Raw genomic sequence first — 9,337 nt, 5'->3', positions numbered from 1 at the left:
CATCTCGGATGGGGTTCACCACCTCCATTGGTGCCTCTCCGATGATGCGTGAGTAGTTCTTTGTAGACCTTCGGGTCCGTAGTTAGTAGCTAGATGGCTTCCTCTCTCTCTCTCTCTTGATTCTCAATACAATGGTCTCTTGGAGATCCATATGATGTAACTCTTTTTGCGGTGTGTTTGTTGGGATCGGATGAACTTTGAGTTTATGATCAGATCTATCTTTTTATATCCATGAAAGTATTTGAGTTTCTTTGATCTCTTTTATGCATGATTGCATATAGCCTCGTATTTCTTCTCTGATATTTGGGTTTTGTTTGGCCAACTTGATCTATTTATCTTGCAATGGGAAGAGGTGCTTTGTAGCGGGTTCGATCTTACGGTGCTTGATCCCAGCAACAGAAGGGGAACCGACATGTATGTATCGTTGCTACTAAGGATAAACGATGGGGTCTGTCTCTACATAGATAGATCTTGTCTACATCATGTCATCGTTCTTATTGCATTACTCTGTTTCTCCATGAACTTAATACACTAGATGCATGCTGGATAGCGGTCGGTGTGTGGAGTAATAGTAGTAGATGCAGGCAGGAGTCGGTTTGCTAATCTTGGATGTGATGCCTATATAATGATCATTGTCTGGATATTGTCATGATTATTTGAAGTTCTGACAATTGCCCAACAGTAATTTGTTCACCCAACGTTTGCTATTTTTCTCGAGAGAAGCCACTAGTGAAACCTACGGCCCCCGGGTCTCTTTCTCATATATTTGCCTTTGCGATCTACTTTTCCTTTGAATTTATTTTCAAATCTATTAATCCCAAAAACACAAAAATATTTTGCTGCACTTTATTCTATTCGCGATCTATTTATTCAATCTATTACAACTTTCTCCCGTCCGCGCACCAATTTCTGGCACCGTTACCTGAAAGGGGTTGACAACCCCTTTAACACGTCGGGTTGCGAGTGGTTATTATTTGTGTGCGGGGGTTGTTTACGTTGTTTTGCTTAGTTCTCCTACTGGTTTGATAACCTTGGTTTCATATCTGAGGGAAATACCTACCGCCGTTGTGCTGCATCATCCCTTCCTCTTTGGGGAAATACCGACGTAGCTTCAAGCGACATCCCCACATCTTTATAAAGAGGAGTAGATGGTATTATTAGACGTTGTGTACCTGAGCATAAATAGGGACAAATCCTATGGAAATGTCATTCCAAAGCTTATGGAGGACATCATGCGGGAGATAGAACTGCTCACAAGGTATTGCAATCTGGTTTTTATTGGCCTACTCTCTTCAGGGATGCCCGTAAGTTTGTTTTATCTTGTGATGAATGTCAACGAATTGGTAATATCGGTAAGCGTTAGGAAATGCCTATGAATTATTCTCTTGCTATTGAACCATTTGATGTTTGGGGTTTTGATTATATGGGCATTTTCATTCCTCTAATGGGTATACACATATTTTGGTTGTTGTTGATTATGTTACTAAGTGGGTAGAAGCTATTCCAACTAGTAGTGTCGATCACCACACTTCCATTAAAATGCTTGAAGAAGTTATTTTACCAAGGTTTGGAGTCCCTAGATATTTAATGACTGATGGTGGTTCACACTTTATTCATGGTGCTTTCTGAAAAATGCTTGCTAAGTATGATGTTAACCATATAATTGCATCGCCCTATCATCCTCAATCTAGTGGTCAAGTTGAACTTAGCAATAGAGAAATAAAGTTAATATTACAAAAAAAATTAATAAGTCCCGAAAGAATTGGTCTAATAAATTGGATGATGCACTTTGGGCTTATAGGACAGCTTATAAAAATCATATGGGTATGTCTCCTTATAAAATGCTTTATGGAAAAGCTTGTCATTTGACTCTTGAGTTAGAACATAAAGCATATTGGGCAATTAAAGAACTCAACTATGAACTTTCCGGTAAAAAGAGGTCATTTGATATTAGCTCACTAGATGAATGGAGAACCCAAGCCTATGAAAATGCCAAGTTGATTAAAGAAAAAGTTAAAATATGGCATGACAAAAGAATCCAAAAGCAGGAACTCAAAGTTGGAGAATATGTTTTTTGTACAACTCTCGTTTCAGATTCTTTGCAGGAAAGCTTCTCTCTAAATGGGAAGGCCCATACATCATCAAGGAGGTTTATCGATCTGGAGCCATTAAAATAAATAACTCTGAAGGTACTAACCCGAAGGTTGTCAACGGGCAAAGAATAAAACATTATATCTCAGGTACGCCCATTAATGTTGAAAGCAATATTATCCAAACTATGACACCGGAAGAACACATAAAAGAAACCTTCCGAAACACTCCAGGATAACCGAAAAAGAGGAGGTACATGATATGGTAAGTAAACGGACTCCGAAAAATCCGCAAAAATATTTTCTGTCAGTTTTGGAATATATTAAAAATTAGGAAAAATAAGAAACAACCAGGAAGGCAACCCTGGTGGGCACAAGACACCGGGGCGCGTTGATACGTCTCTAACGTATATATAATTTTTTATTGTTCCATGCTATTGTAGTATCCATCTTGGATGTTTTATATGCATTTATATGCTATTTTATATGATTTTTGGGACTAACCTATTAACCTAGAGCCCAGTGCCAATTTCTTCTTTTTCCTTGTTTTTGAGTTTTACAGAAAAGGAATACCAAATGGAGTCCAATTGACATGCCAATTTTTTATGATTTTTAATGGACCAAAAGAAGCCCCGTGAGTAAAATAGTTGGGCCAGAAGAGTCCCAAGCCACCCACAAGGGTGGAGGGCGTGCCCTACCCCCTGGGCGTGCCCCCTGCCTCATGGATGACTCGGAGACCCCCTGACGTGAGACCGGCGCCAAAAATTCCTATAAATACAGAACCCCCGAAAAGAAACCTAGATCGGGAGTTCCGTCGCCGCAAGCCTCTGTAGCCACCAAAAACCAATCGAGGCCCTATTCCGGCACCCTGCCGGAGGGGGGATCCATCACCGGTGGCCATCATCATCCCGGCGCTCTCCATGACGAGGAGGGAGTATTTCACCCTCGGGGCTGAGGGTATGTACCAGTAGCTATGTGTTTGATCTCTCTCTCTCTCTCGTGTTCTTGATATGGCACGATCTTGATGTACCACGAGCTTTGCTATTATAGTTGGATCTTATGATCTTTCTCCCCCTCTATATCCTTGTGATGAATTGAGTTTTCCCTTTGAAGTTATCTTATCGGTTTGAGTCTTTAAGGATTTGAGAACACTTGATGTATGTCTTGCATGTGCTTATCTGTGGTGACAATGGGATATTCACGTGATCCACTTGATGTATGTTTTGGTGATCAACTTGCGAGTTCTGTGACCTTGTGAACTTATGCATAGGGGTTGGCACACATTTTCGTCTTGACTCTCCGGTAGAAACTTTGGGGCACTCTTTGAAGTTCTTTGTGTTGGTTGAATAGATGAATCTGAGATTGTGTGATGCATATCATATAAGCATACCCGCGGATACTTGAGGTGACATTAGGGTTTTGGTTGATTTGTGTCTTAAGGTGTTATTTTACTACGAACTCTAGGGTTGTTTGCGACACTTATAGGAATAGCCCAATGGATTGATCGGAAAGAATAACTTTGAAGTGGTTTCGTACCCTACAATAATCTCTTCGTTTGTTCTCCGCTATTAGTGACTTTGGAGTGACTCTTTGTTGCATGTTGAGGGATAGTTATATGATCCAATTATGTTATTATTGTTGAGAGAACTTGCACTAGTGAAAGTATGAACCCTAGGCCTTGTTTCGAAGCATTGCAATACCGTTTGTGCTCCCTTTTATCATTAGTTACCTTGTTGTTTTTATATTTTTCAGATTACAAAAACCTATATCTACCATCCATATAGCACTTGTATCACCATCTCTTCGCCGAACTAGTGCACCTATACAATTTACCATTGTATTGGGTGTGTTGGGGACACAAGAGACTCTTTGTTATTTGGTTGCAGGGTTGTTTGAGAGAGACCATCTTCATCCTACGCCTCCCACGGATTGATAAACTTTAGGTCATTCACTTGAGGGAAATTTGCTACTGTACTACAAACCTCTGCACTTGGAGGCCCAACAACGTCTATAAGAAGAAGGTTGTGTAGTAGACATCACGTGTCTGGCGAGGTGCGCCCAGGTGGGTTGTGCCCACCTCAGGTACCTTCCGGACTCCGTTTTTCTCCCATTGCTTGTTTCCCAAGATAAAAAATCTTTATATACCCCTGAACCTATTGACCACCGTATCATGGAGAAATCTTTTGTTCTTCTTTCTTGTTGTTTTTCTGACAGATCTAAAAATATGTCGTCTCAAGATTCAGATGAGGATTGCCCAGTTTCTTATCGGCCTTTGGATAAAAATATCTTCAAGGAGCCCTATATATGGTTCACCAATGAGGAAGATGAAGATGAACTAGTCCCTCCTCACTTCAAGCAAGATAGCAAAGAAGCATTATGCAAAAGGATAATAAATCTTGAGATAGAGAATGATGAGTTGAGGATGGATAATTTTACCCTCAGATGCAAGCTGGAGAAAGAGAAGGACAAGACCGCTACTACCCCATCACCACCACCTCCATCTTCTTCACCGCCAAAGGAGAGTTGAGTTCATGGTATGGGCACTCCCCTTGGCTTGTGCCAAGCTTCGGGGAGGTGCCCCGCTGTCATATCACCACCACTATCTTTGCCTTTATCTATTTTAGTTCAATCCTTAGTTATCTTTTGATTTAGTTGAATAAAAGTTTAGTTCAATCCTTTCTTTTCGAGTGCTTGCTTAGTGATCTTTCGATGTAATCATGTGCTAGATATATAATAAAGTTTAGTTTGAGTTTTGCTTTCTTTCCTTTCATGTTCCAATAAAAAGAAAGGAAATAAATGGAAAAGATCATATACTAATCTTATGGTAAGTAATGACATCACATAAGGAAGAGTATAAATAGTAAAATTTATTGGAGATTGACAAACATAGCATTGGTCAATGATGCAATTCATGAAAGGATTAATAAGGGAAGAGAAGATTCACATGCAAATACACTATCTTGGACATATTTTATGATTGTGAGCCCCCACCAAAATATTATATGCCCAAATTATTGACATTGGACAAGGAAGACAACGTAATGATATATGTTTGTTCATATTCACATAGAAGTTATATTGTCATAGATCCTTTAACATGTGGTGCTTGCTCAACATCTTTGCTACCCAAAAATTCCGCACTAAGTAGAGATACTACTTGTGCATCCAAAACCCTTAACCCAAATCTTGTTTTGAGAGTCCACCATACCTACCTATGGATTGAGTAAAATCCTTCAAGTAAGTTGTCATTGGTGCAATAAGGCAATAAAAATTGCTCCTAAATGTGTTAGATCATTTAGTGTAAGAGAAAATTGAGCGTTGTACGAACTTGTGATGGCAAAATAATAAAGACGATAGACTGCATAATAAAGGTTGCTATCATAAGGGGAAATATAATGTGATGTTCTTTTGCACTAAGAGATTGAGCATAGAACCAAAAAGCACATGACAACCTCTGCTTCCCTCTGCGAAGGGCCTATCTTTTGCTTTTTTGTATTTACTTTATGCAAGAGTCAAAGTATCTCTCTGTATTCCTTTTTATTTTCTCTTTTGGCAAGCACATGTGGTGAGGAAAGATCTAGGCACATATATCCAGTTAGATATGGGTGGGCATGAGTTATTATTGTTGACATCACCCTTGAGGCGAATACGTTGGGAGGTGAAACTATAAGCCCCTATCTTTCTATTTTTCGGTTGAAACTTTTTGCTCATGTGTATGCGGTGAGTGTTAGGAATTATAGAAGACTACATGATGGTTGAGTGTGTGGACTTTCCAAAAGGCTCCAATACATGACCCTTCCTGAAAAAACGATGAATTGTAGTTGCAAAGTTGACTAAGAACATAGTTTGCTGGTTTTCAATATAGTTTATGCTTTATACTTCGATGTTGTGATGAATTGTTACTTGTTCATGAAAAGTTTACGATAAAAGTTATGTGATAAAAGTTCTATAATAAAGTTTGTTGTTGTTATAATAATATACATGATGCTTCTATGCCCATATATTGTTTTTATCGACACCTCTCTCTCTCTCTCTAAGCGCGTGGACATGTTTTTCGTTTTCGGTTTTCACTTGAGGACAAGTGAGGTCTAAGCTTGGGGGGAGTTGATACGTCCATTTTGCATCATGTTTTCCTACTGTTATTTATAATGTTTTTATGCATAATACTGCTTTATGGAGTAATTCTAATGCCATTTCTCTCATAATATGCAAGGTTCATACAAAGAGGGAGAATGCCGACAGCTGGAATTCTAGACCTGAAAAGGCTACGTCAGAGTTACCTATTCTACACATCTCCAAATGAGCTGAAACTTCACGGAGATTTTTTATGGAATATTTAAGAATTATTGGAGCAAATAACTACCAGAGGGGGGCACCTGGTGGGTTGTGCCCTCCTCGGCCCACCTCTGGTGCCCATCTTCTGGTATATAAGTCATTTTGACCTAGAAAAAATAAGGGGGGACTTTCGGGACGAAGCACCGCCGTCTCGAGGCAGAACTTGGGCAGGAGCACTTTTGCCCTCCGGCGGAGCGATTCCGCCGGGGGAACTTCCCTCCCGGAGGGGGAATCATCGTCATCATCATCACCAACAACTCTCCCATCTTTGGGAGGGCAGTCTCCATCAACATCTTCAACAGCACCATCTCCTCCCAAACCCTAGTTCATCTCTTGTGTTCAACCTTTGTACCGGAACCTTATATTGGTGCTTGTGGGTGACTAGTAGTGTTGATTACATCTTGTAGTTGATTACTATATTGTTTATTTGGTGGAAGATCCATTATGCTATTTAATACCCCTCTGATCTTGAGCATGATTATCATTTGTGAGTAGTTACTTTTGTTCTTGAGGTCACGGGAGAAATCTTGTTGCAAGTAATCATGTGAACCTGATATGTGTTCGATATTTTGATGATATGTATGTTGTGATTCCCTTAGTGGTGTCATGTGAACATCGACTACATGGAACTTCACCTTATTAGGGCCTAAGGGAATGCATTGTGGAGTAGTTATTAGATGATGGGTTGCTAGAGTGACAAAATCTTAAACCCTAGTCTATGCGCTACTTTGTAAGGGACTGATTTGGATCCAAAAGTTTAATGCTATGGTTAGATTTTATCTTAGTACTTTTCTCGTAGTTGCGGATTCTTGTGAGAGGTTAATCATAAGTAGGAGGTTTGTTCAAGTAAGAATAGCACCGGTCCACCCACATATCAAATTATCAAAGTAGCAAACATGAATCAAACCAACATGATGAAAGTGACTAGATGAAATTCTCGTATACCCTCAAGAACACTTTGCTTATCATAAGAGACCATTTTGGCATGTCCTTTGCCACAAAAGGATTGGGCTACCTTTCTGCACTTTATTTACCGTTACTTGCTTGTTACAAATTATCTTGCTGTCAAACTACTCGTTACCGACAATTTCAGTGCTTGCAGAGATTACCTTGTTGAAAACCACTTGTCATTTCCTTCTGCTCCTCGTTGGGTTTGACACTCTTACTTATTCAAAGGACTACGATCGATCCCCTATACTTGTGGGTCATCAGAGCCTTTTAACCTGGTTTGCTATCCAGATAAGCATAGTGTGTATTGCGGTTTCCTAATTCGTTGAGATCAAGGATTCTTAAAGTTGTCTATTTCCCTAGTAGGACTATTCTTGAAGCAGAACGTAATAATCACGCATTCCAAATATGACGAGCGGTCATAATATGAGGAGATGTCATGAAACATGGATTGATCCAACACATAGGTAATGGAAATTTCACAAAAATATGGAATCAAACCTGGCTCCCAGGACAAGGCAGTACAGTTGATTTTCTGTCTTATTGATGACCCGTCATATCTGGTGAGTGAACTTATTAATGTAGAAAATTTAGTATGGAATTGAGAGCTAATTTAGGAGCTTTTTTTACCTGTCGATGTTGTGGTTATTTTAAGCATACTGATTTTTACAAGGAACATAACAACTTTTTAGCATGGCATGGTGAGTGGTACGGGCTGTTCTTTCTCATGCCTTCTTACTTATGTTGATCTCCACTAAATTGCCCAGGGAAGATTGGCTCGAAAAGCATGATGGTTCAACTAACTAATCTGGTGAAGAAGGATCATGGAAGATTTTGTGGAAAGTACTGGTGCCAGCAAAACTACATATGTTACTCTGGCTCCTTGCGAAGCACTCCCTCCTTGTAGAAGATATTAGGCATGGAAGAAACATGTTGCATACAAGTACTTGCTCTCTATGCGGCATGGAAGAGTCGTGGAGGCACTCGCTCTTGGGGTGCAATATGTCAAGATGTATGTGGGTCCTGATAGTTATTAGTGGGAAAATTGAAGTGATAATATCAAATATATTTGAGAATATACGGTATAGGTAGAAATGAGCAAAAATTCACTCATCACTAGTCTTCGATGAATTGACTAGTTTGGTATCTTCAAGACTTTGAAACGTTTATGATGAAAATAAATAAAGGGTTTATAAAGGAAAGTATGATAATAGGAGAATGGCCTAAAGTAATGGTGTTTCCTGTAATGGGATGATTAGGCACGGGAAGGGTTTTTTCATGCTAAATAGTAAAAGTGTATTGTCTAGCAGTAGTGTGATGTTACCCTTTGTAGTATTGAATACTCGGTAGGCAGGTCACCCTTAAATAACCAAACTTCCCATGTAAGATAATTCGACTTTACTGTCCTATCTTTCATTACCATCAACAATGGTTGACTCTTCTATTAAGGTTGTTACATCGGACCAACGCTTTGGGTGTAGATTCTCGTACTCCTCATAGCGTCTTTGCTCCTCATTGATACCAACACATGTCACATGGAGGTTGTAGAATCTAGACACCTGATGTTTACCATGTAGGTCTCTAGATCAAGTTATCTGGCCCCTTAAATTAGAAACAGACATTACATATGACATGGACAATCAACCTCATAAAGAATAATCAAAGTAACCAAACATAATTTTAATAAGTATTAGGCTCGATAACATGTTACCATTCCCTACATCTCCCACGCCCTAGGTGGACTACTCACACATTAGAATGATCACAACCAAACATAGAGATCTAGTAAAAGGAAATCATATTAATAATATAGCTTTTCGTGACAAGATGAATGAATATCTGGATAAAGATCTCTGGGCCGAGGTATGAATCGGTTTTACAAACCCTAATCATACAAGAGTGAATCTCTTTGTAATTGTGGTGTCCTTGATGGGGAATATAGGATCACTGCTCAATGAGAGGGA

This window comes from Triticum urartu, chromosome 4, assembly GCF_003073215.2.
Source record: "Triticum urartu cultivar G1812 chromosome 4, Tu2.1, whole genome shotgun sequence".
Classification (NCBI taxonomy): domain Eukaryota; kingdom Viridiplantae; phylum Streptophyta; class Magnoliopsida; order Poales; family Poaceae; genus Triticum; species Triticum urartu.
The sequence above is the reverse complement of the archived record's forward strand: the minus strand, read 5'-3'. Positions refer to the sequence as shown.